This window comes from Miniopterus natalensis, chromosome X, assembly GCF_054644295.1.
Source record: "Miniopterus natalensis isolate mMinNat1 chromosome X, mMinNat1.hap1, whole genome shotgun sequence".
Taxonomy (NCBI): domain Eukaryota; kingdom Metazoa; phylum Chordata; class Mammalia; order Chiroptera; family Miniopteridae; genus Miniopterus; species Miniopterus natalensis.
Window position 1 is genome coordinate 56161425 of NC_142103.1, and position 16857 is coordinate 56178281.

General features: G+C 38.9%; 1 protein-coding gene across 4 annotated transcripts in view; it reads left to right on the top strand.

The window, feature by feature from the left end:
• Window positions 1-16857, top strand: part of PHKA1 (phosphorylase kinase regulatory subunit alpha 1) — a 208119-nt gene that overhangs the window by 85987 nt on the left and 105275 nt on the right. The gene's annotated exons all lie outside the window — the stretch shown is intronic.

Here is a 16857-nt window from a genome sequence, read left to right on the forward strand (position 1 = left end):
CTTTCTAATTGGTGTTTTGTGTTTCTTAGGATATATTCCTAGAAGTGGGATCACTGGGTCAAATGCCAGTTCCATTTTTAATTTTGTAAGGAACCTCCATACTGTTTTCCATAGTGGCTGCACCAGTCTGCATTCCCTCCAGTAGTGTACTAGGGTTCCCTTTTCTCCACATCCTCACCAGCACCAGTCATTTGATGATTTGTTGATGGTAGCCATTCTGACAGGTGTGAGGTGATATCTCATTGTGGTTTTAATTTGCATCTCTCTGATGCTTAGTGGCTTTGAGCATTTTTCATCTGTCTCTTGGCCACCTGGATTTCCATTTGGGAGAAGTGTCTATTTAGGTCCTTTGCCCATTTTTTGATTGGATTGTTTGTCCTCATTTGTTAAGTAGTATGAGTTCCTTATATATTTTGGAAATTAACCCTTTATCAGATGTATCATTGGCAAATATGTTCTCCCATACAGTGGGCTCCCTTTTTGTTTTGCTGATGGTTTCTTTCGCTGTGCAGAAGCTTTTTATTTTGATGTTGTCCCACTTGTTTATCTTCTGCTTTGTTTCCCTTTCCCTAGGAGATGTATTGGCAAACATTGGTATGAGAGATGTCTGAGATTTTGCTACCTACGTTTTCTTCTAGGATCTTTATGGTTTCACAACTTACATTTAAATCTTCTATCCATTTTCAGTTTATTATTGTGTATGGTGTGAGTTGGTAGTCTAGCTTCATTTTTTTGCATGTACCTATCCAATTTTCCCAGCACCGTTTGTTGAAGAGCCTGTCTCTACTCCATTGTAAGCTCTTGCCTCCTTTGTCGAATATTAATTGAGCATAAAGATTTGGTTCAGTTTCTGGGTTCTCTGTTTCTGTTCCACTGATCTATATGTCTGTTCTTGTGCCACTTGTTTTGTCTGTTTTGGATACAGTGGCTTTGTAGTATAACTTGATATCTGATATTGTGATCCATCTAAATTTGTTCTTCTTTCTTAAGATTGCTGTGGCTATTCGGGGTCTTTTTTTGTTCCTTTTAACTTTTGGAGTGTTTGTTCTAGATCTGTGAAGTATGCCATTGGTATTTTAATAGGAATTGCATTGAATTTATAGATTGTTTTGGGTAGTATGGACATTTTTATGATGTTAATTCTACCAATCCATGAACACAGTATATTCTTCCAATTGTTTATATCTTCCGCTATCTCTTCTTTCAACGTCCTATACTTTTCCATGGACAGGTCTTTTATCTCCATGGTTATGTTTATTCCTAAGTATCTTAATTTTTTTTTTTTTTTTGCAATGGTAAACGGGATTGCTTTTTTAGTTTTCCTTTCTGTGAGCTCACTGTTGGTGTATTAAAGTGCTAGAGATTTCTGGGTGTTAATTTTGTATCATGCTACATTGCTGAAATCATTTATTAAATCTAGTAGTTTTCTCATGGAGTCTTTGGGGTTTTCTGTGTACAATATGTAATCTGTGAATAATGATAGTTTTACTTCCTCTTTTCCAATTTGAATTCCTTTTATTATTTCTTCTTTCTTATCGCTGTGACAAGGACTTCCAGCACTATGTTGAATAAGAGTGGTGAAAGTGGACATTCCTGACTTGTTCTGATTCTTAGGGGAAATGGTTTTAGTTTTTGCCCATAGAATATGATGCTGGCTGTAGACTTGTCATATGTGGCCTCTGTTATGAAGAGGCATAGTCCCTTTATTCCCGCTTTGCTGAGAGTTTTTATCAAAAATGGGTGTTGGATTTTAATGAATGCTTTTTTTGCATCTATTGATATGATCATGTGATTTTTGTCTTTCAATTTGTTTATGTGATGTATCATATTTATTGTGCAAATATTGTACCAGCCTTGCACCCCTGGAATAAATCCTACTTTGTCATCACGTATGATATTTTTAATGTATTGCTGGATCCGATATGCTAATATTTTGTTGAGGATTTTAGCATCAATGTTCATCAGGGATATTGGCCTGTAATTCTTTCTTTGTAGTGTCTTTATCTGGTTTTGGAATTAGGCTAATGCTGGCCTTGTAAAAAGAGCTTGGAAGTGTTCTTTCCTCTTGGACTTTTTGGAATATCTGGAGGATAGTTGTTATTTCTTCTTTGAAAGTTTGATAAAACTCCCCTGTGAAGTTGTCCGGACCAGGGCTTTTGTGTGCTGGGAGTTTACTGATTACTGCTTCAACTTTATCAGTAGTTATTGGCCTATTCAGGTTTTCTGACTCTTCCTGATTGAGTTTTGGAAGGTTGTATTTTTTTAGAAATTTGTCTATTTCATCCAGGTTGTCCAGCTTGGTATAGTTGTTCATAGTATTTTCTTACAGTCCTTTGTATTTCTGTTCGTTCAGTTGTTAGTTCACCTCTTTCATTTCTACTTTGTTTATTTAGGTCCTGTCTCTTCCTTTCTTGATGAGTCTGGCTAAAGGTTCATCAATCTTGTTTATCTTTCCAAAGAACCAGCTCTTAGTTTCATTGATCTTTTGTATTGTTTTTTTAAGACTATGTCATTTATTTCTGCTCTGACCTTTAGTATTTCCTTCCTTCTACTTACTTTGTGCTTTTATTGTTGCTGTCTTTCTAAGTCTTTAAGTTGTAGGGTTAGATAATTTATTTAGAAGTTTTTCTTGTTTTTTGAGGTAGGCCTGTAGTGCTATGAACTTCCCTCTCAGGACTTCTTACATTGTGTCCCATAGATTTTGGGTTGTGTGTTCATTTTCAGTTTTTTTCCAAGAAGTTTTTTATTTCTTCCTTGATCTCTTTGGTAACCCATTCATTGTTTAATAACATGTTACTTAGCTTCCATGTGTTTGAATGTATTTTAGTGTTTATATTGTAGTTGATTTCTAATTTCATAGTATTGTTATCTGAGAAGGTGCTTCTTATGATTTTGATCTTCTTGAAGTTGTAGAGACTTGTTTTGTGTCCTAACATGTGGGCTATCTTTGAGAATGTCCTGTGTGCACTTGAGAAGATTGTATAGTCTGTATCTTTGGTGTGGAATGTTCTGTAAATGGCAATTAATTCCATCTGATCTAGTGTGTCATTTAGGATCACTGTGTTCTTTTTCATTTTTTGTCTAGAAAATCTATCCAGTGATGTCAGTTGGGTGTTAAAATCTCCTACTATGATTGTATTACTGTCAATCTCTCCCTTAAAGTCCTCTAGAAGTTTTTTAATGTATTTCAGTGCTTCTATATTGGTTGCACATATGTTTACCAGGGCTATAGCCTCTTGTTGGATCAATCCCTTTAGTATTATGTAGTGACCTTCATTGTTTCTTGTTATGGCTTTCATTTTGAAGTCTATTTTGTCAGATATGAGTATTGCTAACCCAGTTTTTGTTTTGTTTTTTCATTTCCATTTCATGGAAAGTTTTTTCCCATCCTTTCACTTTCATCCTGTGTGAATCCTTTGTTCTGTGGTGGGCCTCTTGTAGGCAGCATATATATGGGTCATCTTTTCTTATGCATTCATCTACCATATTTTGATTGAAGCATGGATGCCATTTACTTTTAAAGTATTATTAATAGGTATTTATTTATTGGCATTCTTTCTTTATTTCTGTGTTCCTCTCTTCCTCTTCATTTCTTCTTCTTACACCAGCCCCTTTAGCATTTCTTGAAGTGCTGGTTTGGTTGTAATAAACCCCCTTTAGCCTTTTTTGTCTGTGAAGCTCTTTATTTCACCTTCAATTTTGAATGATAGCCTTGCTGGGTAGAATAGTCTGGAATTCAGTCCCTTATTTTTCATTACTTTGAATACTTCATGCTACTCCCTTCTGGCCTGAAGTGTTTCTGTTGAGAAATCAGCTGTCAGTCTAATGGGTGCTCCCTTGTAGGAAACTTCTGTCTGTCTCTTGCTGCTTTCAGTTCTTTCTTTATCTTTAATGTTTGCCATTTAAATTATGATGTGTATAGATGTGGGTCTTTTTGGGTTCATTTTGATTGGGACTCTCTGTGTTTCCTGAACTTGAGTGACTTTTCATTTCACCACGTTATGAAATTTTTCTGTCCTTATTTCATCAAACACGTTCTCTAATCCTTGCTTGGTTTCTTCTCCTTCTGGCACCCCTATGATGCAGATATTGTTACGTTTTCATGTTGTCCCAAAGCTCCCTTAAACCATTTTCCTGCTTTTTAAATTTTTTTTCTAATTGCTGCACTGATTGGGTGATTTTTTTCTACCCTGTCTTCTAATTCCATGATTCAGTTCTCAGCTTCTTCTAATCTACTGTTGCTTCCTTCCAGTGTTTTCTTTATTTCAGCTATGTCATTCTTCATTTACACTTGATTCTTAAGTTGCTTTAGCATCCTTATAACCATTATTTTGAACTCTATATCTGATAATTGCTTGCCTCCCTTTCATTTCATTCCTTTTCTGGCGATTTCTCCTTTTCTTTCATTTGGGTGTTGTTTCTTTGTCTTCCCATTTTATTGTGCCAGTTGTCCGGGGGTAGTAGCTCAAGGCTGCAGGGCTTGAACTGGGCCTCTTTCCGGTAGTCCCAGGGCACCCAGTCCATCAACCAAGTCCTAATGCCAGGCCTGTGTGTTTGGGAAGTGTTGGGTCACAATGGCAAAGCCAGATGCCCTACATCAAGGCTGTAAGTCAGGTACTTGTCACGCTGTCAAGGAGTCATGGAGGCAGGTAAGCAGGCAGGCAGGGAGGCTGTGCACACCCTGTCAAGGAAGCACAGCAGGCAGGCAGGCCATCAGGCATGCCCTGAGTGCCTCCTGAAGGAGGTGGGTCAGGCCAAGAGGCAAGCAAGCCTTACACCATGTCAAGGAAGGCACTGCTGGCAGGGAGGCAGGCAAGCTGTGCACCCCTGTCAAGGAGGCAGGCAGGAAGGCTGGTGGTGTGCCCCACCTCAGGGAGGTGCCACTGGCAGGGAAGCAGGCAGTCCAGCTCTGCGACCTCCTCAGGGAGGCAGGCAGTCAGGTAGTCAGGCCGGCTGATCGACCCTGTGAAGGAGGCAGGTGGGCAGGCAGGCCGGCCAGCTGAGTGACCCCCTCAAAGTGGCAGTCAAGCCGGCAATAGGCACTTTGTCAGGGAGGCACCCCTGGCAGGGAGGCAGGCAGGGAGGCTGTGTGCCCCGCATCACTGAGAAGCAGTGTGTTTGTCCAGCGGCCCTAGTTCATGAGCACCAGGTCACCGCGTCAGGCTTGTGGGGGTAGTGCTGAGTCTTCACCTGCGGGTTCCATGCACCGATCTGTGGCCTCAGGCGCTGGGTCGGTGCTCCCCGCAGCCTTCTCCCAAGGAGGACCCTGAGGATCCTCCAAAATGGTGTACTCTCTACTCTCAATCAGAGAGAAGCCCCCGGTTGAGCAGCGCTGCAGCAACGGCAGCTCCTCTGCCATGAGCTCCCGAACCCCTGGGAGCTCTTGCACTGAAGGACAGATGCCCCACACACACTCACCCACTCACACTCTCAGCCTCCATCAGGCCTTGTCAACCACCATCTTGGAACCCTCGACTTTATTCTTTATCATGTATTTTGTTAGGCTTCAAAAAGTATAGAATGAACTTGGTTCAATTTGGTTTCAAAACTGCTATTAATCTTAATTATGAACAAATGCTTAATAAATGATGTTATTTGACACTTAACCACTCCTTACTTCTGGAAGCACTTTTCATTATCATGATACTGCAGCCTCCTGATTATCTGTGCTTTCTTTCTGAACATCCCTTCTGTTGTTTTTTCTGCTAGTACTCCTTTCTTCTCATACCCTCCTAAGGCTTGTGTACTTAGTCTTATACTCTTGTCTTTCTGTATTTACACCCTGTGTTAGTTTTCTAGAGCTGCCTCCTTTGTAATAAAATTATTTATATGGCTGCAATTATTGCCTCTTTGGAAAATACTCCAAACCTTTACTTTTTGTTCCTAACAATCATAAAAAATTTTAAGGTACCTACTCTATAAAAAACACTGGGCTAAGCTCTAAGGAGGTATTAAGAATTCTAGTCTCAGTATCTATAAAACATCTTTATCACTTCCACTTCCAATGCAAACCTGACCTCTTTTTGTTTCCATCCCTTCGTTTTACCTCTCCCAAGAAAAGCAGATCTTTCCACCTTCCTTATATGTCTCAATTACTTCACTGTTATCCTAGTGTCCTAGGATAGAAAGTCTGAGGTGATTTTTGACTCTCCAATAACACAATCCAACATGGCACTAAGTCCTGCTGTGAAGCTTCTCTGAAAGGTCTCCAGTCACTTGACTTTGGAGTTGGTTATATATGGAAAATAATCTCATGTGTGTTATAAACTTTCTTATACTTGACACCCTATGTGGTCATACAGATAGTCTCTGCCTATCAATATATATAGTAAGCATAAAATAAAAAAATAAAATATAAAAAGACCATTCCTCTTCCCCTCACATGAGAAAGCTTATTCTCTTTTGAGGCTTATGCCGTCTGGCTATATTGATCTCCCAGGAGCTCTAATTCATTCATTGAAGACTTTGATGCTTGGCTCACAGCCTTCTTCTTCTTCTTCTTCTTTGCAAACTCCTGCTAGAGGGCTAGATTTCAGCATGGAGTAAGTGCCCTGAAACATTTTAGCCTCAAATTTCTTTGATATCCATAGCACCAGTAATATTTCCCTCCACCTCTACTTTAGCCTGTCAATTTGAAGAGCGAGGACCAAACTTTAGAATCACCTGAGATATGCTCCATTTCAAAAAATCCCAATCTCTGGTCATAGCTACATATTACTTCAGTTCTCTTTTTCCTCCCATTACACTTGTCTCTATTTTCTCCTGGTCTCCCCTTCCCTACCTATTGGTTGATCATCTAAATATCTTAATCACTAGTGTACCATACTTCTGCTATACCCACCAGAAAAATCATAGGTCCAGATCAATCTTACAGTGTGCATTTTCTGATCCTATACCTGGTCTTCTAAAGTCTACTGGGAAAAAGTCACACAAATGAGCAGAGTAGTAGCACTGTAAATCTATGGTTTCCAACTCAGCTAGATACATAGTGCCTTATTCTCATTGTTAGCCAGCATTTTCATTCTTCTCAACCACTATTCCAAAGCTTCTCTGTTTTCAACACCACCCCTTAATTTCAGCCTCATTTTTGGCCTCTTACTTCATGCTGGATAATCTTAATATTCTGATCTTTGTCAGTTTCCCAACCTTCCACCACATTCTGACTTATAACTTTACCAATGCTTGCCCGTTACCCTCCAGTCTCAGAAAAGGTGTCTCTTCTCATCTTTAAGGCCATTTTTTTTTCTGATGCTTGATTTTATTCTCTTCCCTATCCTTCCTAAAATACTACTCTTTTCTTTAATCTTCAAAATCTTTTTCTTAGTTGGTTCTCCTTATTAGTCCAATGACATATTCATCTCCCTCTAGTTATCCTATCCTCCCTTTCTTATCCAAACTTCCCCTTCTTTATATTTCATTCATTCTGCAGTCCTTTACAGTCTAGCTCATTATTTCTTGGAAAATTATTTTCCTTATGTTATTACCAAACTCCATAGATCATTTTCAATTTATATCTTAGTAGATCTTTCTGTTTCAGTTGTTTATCTTTTTGGACACTCTTAACTGTTCTGTGATGCCAATACTATCTTAGATCTCCTTCAACCTAAAATTTGCACTTTTTTTGTCTCATTCTTGGCTTCCTTCTTCTCATTGTCCCCTAATTGTTGGTCTTCCTGGGAGTTCTGCCTGTAGCCCACTGTTTTACTTACTGAAAATATTCATTCTTGTCTCTCAGGCTCTTCCTATTTCAAATGCCTTTCCTTTTCCTATCTCCTTACTTTTTCCCTCTCAGAACATTACCTCACCTCCTGTAAAAAAGGAAATAAAAACCATGAGACAAAACCCCTCAGTCCTACCCTAAGCTTTTCTTTATCTTCTCATTTCTTATATGTTGAACATTCTCATGGTTGCATCCTAGGTCCTCTTCTCTTGTCTATATGCTCTCGACTCATCTCATCTCTTTGTATACTAGTGCTCTTTAATCTATATCAGTGTCTTTTAAGAAAGCCCCACTTAGATGTCTCACATGCACTTTAAAATCAAAATAGCTAAAATTAATCAGCTGTACCCTCTTACTACATCACTCATGTCTGTTTTTCTCCTTATGTGCCTATGTCATTAGATGGTACAACATTCTCCCAGCAAAACACATAAATACCTGTAGAATCATTTTCAATATCTCTCCCTCTCATCTCCTACATTCAATCAGTTAACAAGTCCTGATTTCTTTACCTCATAAATAATTGTGAAATCCATATAGTTGTCTCCAGTACCAATGGCAAGATTCTAATCTCTGTAATTAGCATCTCTCCCTTACATTACTGCATTAACTTTTTTTTTTAGTTTAAAATATAACAGATGTCCCTTTTTCTCCACAATGACCTATTCTACCTTATCCGACACCCCTCCCCAGTCCCTCTCCACACCATTGTCTGTGTCCTTGGGTTGTGCATATATGCATATGAATTCTTTGGTTAATCTCTTCCCCTCCACCCACCCACCCTCCTTCATCTATCTGAGATTCATCAGTCGGATCCATGCTTCCATGTCATTGAATTTATTCTGTTCATCAGTTTATTAAGTTCCTTAGATTCCAAATAAAAGTGAGAGCATGTGATACTTGTCTTTCTCTGACTGGCTTATTGCACTTAGCATAATATTCTCCAGGTCCTTCCATACTCTTCAAAATGGTACGAGATCCTTCTTCTTTAGAGCTGCCTAGTATTCCATAGTGTAAATGTCCCACAGCTTTCTTATCCACTCATCTACTGATGGGTACTTGGGCTGTTTCAAGATCTTAGATATTGTAAATTGCACTGCTATGAACATAGGGGTGCATATATTCTTTCTGATTAGTGTTTTGGGATTCTTAGGATATATTCCTAAACGTGGGATCACTGGGTCAAAAGGTAGCTGCATATTTAATTTTTTGAGGAACCTCCATACTGTTTTCCATAGTGGTTGCACCAGTCTGCATTCCCACTGGCAGTATACTAGGGTTCCCCTTTTTCCACATCCTCACTAGCACATATCGTTTATTGATTTGTTGATGGTAGCCATTCTTACAGGTGTGAAGTGATGCTTCATTGTGGTTTTAATTTGCATGTCTCTGATGATTCGTGACATTGAGCGTTTTCTCATATGTCTCTTGACCATCTGTATGTCCTCTTTGGAGAAATGTCTATCCAGGTCCTTTGCCCATTTTTTAATACGATTGTCTTCCTCTTGCTGAGGAGTATGAGTTCCTTGTACACTTTGAAAATTAGCCCCTTATCAGATATACATCATTGGAAAATGTGTTTTACCAGACGGTAGGGTTCCTTTGTGTTTTCAGGCTGCTTTATTTTGCTGTGCAGAAGCTTTTTAGTTTGAAGTAGTCCCATATGTTTATTTTTTCTTTTGTTTCTCTTGCCCTAAGAGATGTATCAGTGAAAATTCCACTACATGAGATGTCTGTAACTTGACTGCCTATGTTTTCTTCCAGGATTTTTATAGTTATATTACTTACATTTAAGTCTTTTATCCATTTTGAGTTTATTTTTGTGTATGGTGAAAGTTGGTGTTCCAGTTTCTTTTTTTTGTATGTACCTGTCCAATTCTCCCAGCACCATTCATTGAAGAGACTGTCTTTTCTAGATTGGATGCTCTTGCCTCCTTTCTCAAATATTAACTGATCATAATGGCTTGGGTCTATTTCTGAGGTCTCTGTTCTGTTCCACTGGTCTATATGTCTGTTGTTGTACCAATACCAGGCTGTTTTAATTACAATGGCTTTGAAGTAGTTTGATATCCAGTAAGGTGATCCCTCCCACTCTGTTCTTTTTTCTCAAGATGACTGCAGCTTTTCAGGGTCTTTTTGGTAGCATATAAATTTTTGGAATGTTTGTTCTAGATCTGTAAAATATGCTGTTGTTATTTTAATAGGAATTGCAATGAATCTATAAATTGCTTTCGGTAATATGGACATTTTAATGCTCTTAATTCTTCGAATCCATGACCATGGTATATTCTTCCATTTGTTTATATCTTCTTCTATTTCTTTTTTCAGTGTCACATAGTTTTCCGAATACAGGTCTTTTACAACTTTGGTTAAGTTTATACCTAGGTACCTTATTTTTTTAGTTGCAATGGTAAATGGTATTGTTTTTTTAGTTTCTCTCTCTGAAAGTTTATTGTTGGTCAATAAGAATGCCACAGATTTCCATATGTTGATTTTGTATCCATCTACCTTGCTGAATTTGTTTATCAAATCTAGTAGTACTTTGGTGGAGTCTTGAGGGTTTTCTACATACAATATCATGTCATCTGCACATAATGACAGTTTTACTGCCTCCTTTCCAATTTCAATACCTTTTATGTTTTCTTCCAGTGTGCTGGCTATGGCAAGGACTTCCAGTACTATGTTGAATGAGAGTGGTGAAAGTGGCCTGGCCAGGAGTGGCTCAGTGGTTGAGCGTCGACCTAGGATCCAGGCCATCGGGGTTTATTTCCCGGTCAGGGCACATGCCCAGGTTGCAGGCTCTATCCCCAGTCAGGGGCATGCAGGAGGCAGACTCTCTCATCATTGATGTTTCTATCTCTCTCTCTCCCTCTCCTTTCCTCTCTCTGAAATCAATAAAAGATATATTTAAAAAAAAAAAAAAAAACTGTGGTGAAAATGGACACCCCTTTTTTGTTCCTGTTCTTAGAGGAAATAGTTTTAGTCTTTGCCATTGAGTATGATGTTGGCTGTAGGTTTGTCATATATGGTCTTTATTATGTTGAGGTATGTTCCCTCTATTCCCACTTTGCTGAGAGTTTTTATCAGAAATGGGTATTGGTATTTGTCGAATGCTTTTTCTGTATCTATTGATATGATCATATGACTTTTGTCCTTCATTTTGTTTATGTGAGGTATCATATTTATTGATTTGTGGATGTTATACCAGGCTTGCATCCCTGGAATAAATCCCACTTGATCGTGGTCTATGATCTTTTTAATATATTGCTGGATCTGGTTTGCTAGTATTTTTGTGAGGATTTTAGCATCTATGTACATCAGGGATACTGGCCTGCAATTTCCTTTCTTTGTAGTGTCTTTATCTGGTTTTGGAATTAGGATGATGCTGGCCTCATAAAAAGAGTTTGGGAGTTTTCCCTCCTCTTGAATTTTCTGGAATAATTTGAATAAAATAGGTATTAATTCTTCTTTGAATGTTTGGTAAAACTCACCTATAAATCCATCTGGTCCAGAACTTTTGTTTGCTGGGTATTTTTTTATTACTGCTTCAATTTCATTAATTATTATAGGCCTATTCAGGTTTTCTGCCTCTTCTTGATTCTGCTTTGGAAGGTTGTATGCTTCTGGGAATTTCTCCATTTATCCATGTTGTCCAGTTTGTTGGCATATAGTTCCTCATAGTATTTTCTTACGATCCTTTGTATTTCTGTTGGGTCGGTTGTTATATTGCCTCTTTCATTTCTGATTTCATTTATTTGGGTCCTCTCTCTTTGTTTCTTGGTGACTCCAGCTAAAGGTGCATCAATCTTATTTATCTTTTCAAAGAACCAGCTCTTGGTTTCATTGATTTTTTGTATTGTTTTTTTAGTCTCTATGTCATTAATTTCTGCTCTTATCTTTAGTGTTTCCTTCCTTCTCCTTCCTTGGGGCTTTTCTTGCTGTTCTCGTTCTAGTTCTTTTATTTGTTGTGTTAGATGGTTCATTAGAGCTTTTTCTTGTTTCTTGAGATAGGCCTGTAATGCTAGGAACTTCACACTCACGACTGCTTTTGCTGTGTCCCATAGATTTTGGGTTGTTGTCTGGTCATTTTTGTTTTTTCATAATGTGTTTTATTTCTTCCTTGATCTCATGGGTAACCCATTCATAGTTTAATAACATGTTATTTATCCTCCATGTGTTTGAATATTTTTGAGTTTTTTATAGTGGTTGATTGCTAGTTTCAAAGCATTGTGATTTGAGAAGATGCTTGATATGATTTCAATCTTCTTGAATTTCTAGAGACTTAACCTGTGCCCTATCATGTGGTCTATTTTTGAGAATGTTCCATGTGCACTTGAGAAGAATTTGTATTCTGCTGCTTTTGGGTGAAATGTTCTGTATATGTCAATTAAAATCCATTAACTCTAGTGAGTCATTGAAGGTCTGTGTTTCTCTGTTGATTTTTTGTCTTGATGATCTGTCCAATGCTGACAGTGGGGTGTTAAAGTCCCCCACTATGATTGTGTTGCTGTCAATCAGCCCCTTGAAGTCCCCCAAGAAATTTTGTATATATTTAGGTGTTCCTATATTGGGTGCACATATGTTTATAAGGGCTATTTCTGCCCATTGGATTGATCCCTTTAGTAATATGTAGTGACCATCTTTGTCTCTTTTAATGGTGTTTATTTTGAAGTCTGCTTTATCAGAAATAAGTATTGTTACTCCACCTTTTTCCCCCCCATTTACATGGAATATTTGATTTCATCCCTTCACTTTTATTTTGTATGAGTCTTTTGCTCTCAGGTGGGTCTCTTGTAGACAGCATATATTTGGTCCTGTTTTCTTATCCATTCAGCTACTCTGTGTCTTTTGATTGGACCATTTATTCCATTTACATTTAAAGTTACTGTTATATATCCTTATTTGATGCCATTTTCCCCCTTTATGCTGATGTACCTTTCTCTTACTATTCTTTCTTTGTCTTAGAGCAGCCCTTTCAGCATTTCTTGCAATGCTGGTTTGGTGGTACTGAACTCCTTTAGCCTTTTTTGTCTGGGAAGCTCTTTATTTCACCTTCAATTTTAAATGATAGCCTTGATGGATAAAGCAGTCTTGTTTGCAGGTTCTTGCTTTTCATTACTTTGAGAATTTCATGCCACTCCCTTCTGGCCTGAAGAGTTTCTATTGATAAATCGGCTGTCAGCCTTATGGGGGTTTGCTTGTTGGTCACTGCATGTTTCTCTCTTGCAGCCCTTAATGTTATCTTTGTCCTTCACATTTGCCATTTTAATTATGATGTGTCTTGGAGTGGGTCAATTTGGGTCACCCTTGTTTGGAACCCTCTGTGCTTCCTGAACTTGTGTGGCTTTTTCCCTCTCCAGGACAGGGAAGTTTTCTGTCATTATTTCGTCCACCAAGTTCTCTATCCCTTGCTCTCTTTACTCCCCCTCTGGCACTCCTATAATGAGAATGCTGTTTTCCTTCATGTTTTCCCAAAGCCCCCTTAGACTGTCCTCATGCTTTTTAAGTGTTTTTATTTTTGCTGCTCTGATTGAGTGATTTTTTTCTACCTTATGTTCTAAGTCACTTATTCTATCCCCTGCTTCATTGAGCCTGCTTTTAATTCCTTCCAGTGTATTCTTGATATCAGATATAGTATTCTTTATTTCTACCTGATTCTTGCTCATGATATATACCTGTTTTTTCATGCTTTCACTAAACTCCTTGACCTTACCACATAGTGCCTTTTTTTCATTAATTTCCTTGAGCATCGTTATAACCATTACTCTGAACTCTATTTTTGAAAACTTCCTTAACTCCATCTCATTGATGTCTTTTTCTGGCGATATTTCCTTTCCTTTAGTTTGAGGGTTGTTTCTTTGTCTCCCAATTTTTATGGCTCTTAGTGTTTGTATCTATATATTAGATATATTGCTGTTTCCCAGTCTAAATGGAAGGGATTTTGTAGTGTGAGTCCAGTGGAGACAGAGGTGTGCTTTCATTATACTTCTGAGCTCTTTGCTCTAGGCATCTCCCTTTTGTGGGTGTCCCTTTTGTGGGTTCTTTGGGCTCTCCTGTTGTGATTAGGTCTAGATTGTTGATGACTGATGCTGGGGAGGACTCTCCTCTCAGGTTGGCTAACTGTGTGTCTGATTCCCAGCCTCATCATGTAAGCTGTTGTACGGGGTGCTGGCAAGGCAGGACATGACACAACTAAACTTCCAGGAAGCAAGGGGTATCTTACTAAGTGTCTTGACGATTACAGTGAAAACAACCCAAGCGAAAATAGTACTGGATGAGTGAAGGGAGACCAGAAAATCTAAAGGAATAATAACAATAATAAAGGTAAAAAGAAAAAAAAAGAGAGAGAAGGAAAAGTAAAGCTAGAGGGAGAAAAGTTCATTGTTGTTAATAGTGACAAAAATTCAGAAAATAATAATAATAAACTAAAACTTAAAAAATAACAAAGCTACTGGGAGATAAAAGGGGCAGAGAAAAGAATCTGAAAGAAGGGCAAGCAAAAAATTAAGGGAAAAAATAGGAATAGGATAATAGTTGAAAATGAAAAAATAAAAGTACAATAAAGAGAATAACAGAAACTGTCAATTGAACAAAAAAACAGAAAGGAAAGAAAGAAAGAAGAAAGAAAGAAGAAAGAAAGAAAGAAAAAGAAAGAAAGAAAGAAAGAAAGAAAGAAAGAAAGAAAGAAAGAAAGAAAGAAAGAAAGAAAGAAAGAAAGAAGAAAGAAAGAAAGAAAGAAAGAAAGAAAGAAAGAAAGAAAGAAAGAAAGAAAGAAAGAAAGAAAGAAAGAAAGAAAGAAAGAAAGAAAGAAAGAAAGAAAGAAAGAAGAAGAAGGAAGAAAGAAAGAAAGAAAGAAGAAAGAAAAGTTATGCCAATGGATTGAGAGAGATAGAGCCAGGGCAGTGAGGGAGTCTAGTAAGAGATATGGGGGAAACTATAGAGAAAAGCAGTAAACTTGTTGGTTATAATGATAAATTCCCAGAAATTAAGCAGGGAATATCAAGAAAATCTTGATAGTAGAAGCAAGGATAATACAAAACAAAGCAAATAAACAAAACAAAACAAAGAAACAAAACAAAAAACATGCTAAGCAAAACAAAATTCTTTTAATGAAAAAATGAATTAAAAATTTTAAAGAAATTGTAAAATTTAAAAAGAAGAAAAATAAATAAGACTGTCAGTCACGTGAGTTTCTTCTAGGCACTTATGTCATCTACATCTCCCTGTTTTGTATGCTGATTTCTGTTCTCCTGGGAGATACTTGTGTATCAGCCACTGTGAGTTGCTATCTAGGTTTGGTTCTGGTGTACTTAGGTAATTGGTTGATATGAGGCTCTCTGTGGACCACCTCCTCTTGTCAGGTATTTTGTAACCTTGCAGTTGCCTGCTCTTATTCCAGAGTCTTCTGTAGACTCTTTAGGATGCAAGATGGCTAGTGTAGCTCAGAATATCACTCCCCTTTCTTAGAGGTATCACTGTCAAGCACTCACTGTGAGTGAGTTAGTCTCTGCTCCACAGCAAGCTCCTCAGTCTCTACCCTATCCTCCAATTCTAGTTTCACATACAATGGCCTGCTGTAGTTTCAGGTTGGCTTCAGTCTGCTGCCTTTTCTGTATGGACAATTCCAGCAGCCTGGGCTCAGTGAGTTTGATTAAAAAACATTCCAATGAGCACTTTTCCTACCCAGCCCCCAACAAGGGTTTTCAGTTTTTTCTCCAGTTCCCAAACAACAGTGCCTTAGAGTCTTATTCTTGTAATGTCTTTCTGTGAGCTGTTCTCCCTTCCCCCTCTGGACTGTGCCCTGCTGGGGGTATCTGGGGCTGCAGTGAGCTGAACCAGCCCTTTCTTTTTGGGGGTGGTGCTTCTCAACTGCAGGAGAGGTAGGTGTGCTCTGTTCCTTCCTTCCCAGATCTGGTTGGCTGGTCGCACCAGGCGCCCACCTCAAACACTCTACTATGCAGAAACAAATTCCAGCTTTCACTGTCCTTTCTGTCCAATGCAAGCCAGGAAGGTCAGAGCCAGTTCAGCGACCAAAAACTCAAACATGCACAAAGCAACACACAAGCAGAGAATTTGCCCTGCAAGGTCCCAACACCCATATGCCAAGGCACCCCTCAGGAGGGGACACAAAGTCAGCTCCACTCAGCTCTCATACAATGCTGATCTCAGTAAACCTAGGGCGGCTCCACGTACTCCACCACTGCATCCCTCAGGGCTGGTCAAAAAATCCCAGAATCTCCCCACTAGGAACTCAGGGTGGGAGGGCTTTCTTCCCCTTCCCTGCTCCACTCAGATTAAATGCTTTCTGGGGCTCAACACAATGCCTTGCAAGAAGACAGAGGGTCCCTGTATGTGGCTGCTCATTTCAGACTTCTGGTCCCTTACTACTTGGGTGCCACACACTTTGGAACTGCCTTTTCTATGGTCAGCACCCTGAGCATTAGACGCTGATCGTGGGCCGCCATTAGAAACTTTGTTTTGCTAGGTAGACACTGTCCCCTCCTTGTGGGCACACCACTCACCTGGGCCCACTGCCCTCTGCACAGAACACTCCTTTCCTTCTCCTCTGCTCTGGGTTTGGGATCCCCACTTTTGAATGCCAGTCTGCACTCCCAAGCGGAGGGAACTTTGCAGCCTCTGAAGCTTGGGGGTTCAGAGCCCAGCAGAGGCTTCAGGGGGTGCTCCCCCTTTCTGTGCCCCCTTCTCTTACCAGACTCTATGATGTTTCTTCAGTGCTCCATATTCACAATATCTTAATATTTTTTTAAATTTATCTTTATTGTTGAAAGTATTACAGATACCTCCCTCCCTTTTTTTTCCATTGATCCCCTCCACCCACATCAGTTGCCCCCAGGCCTTTAGCACACTATTGTCTGTGTCCATGGGTTCGGCATATATGCATATAAGTTCTTTGATTAATCTCTCCCCACCCACTCCCCCATTCCCGCCTTGCCACTGAGATTCATCAGTCTGTTCCATGCCTCTATGTCTCTGGATCTATTTTGTTCCTCCATCTATTTTGTTTATTAGATTCTACATATGAGTGAGATCATGTAAAACTGAATAAGGAATAATCAGAACACCCGAAAAGGTTAACAACAACTGAAGAAATTGAAGCAGTAATAAAAAAAACTCCC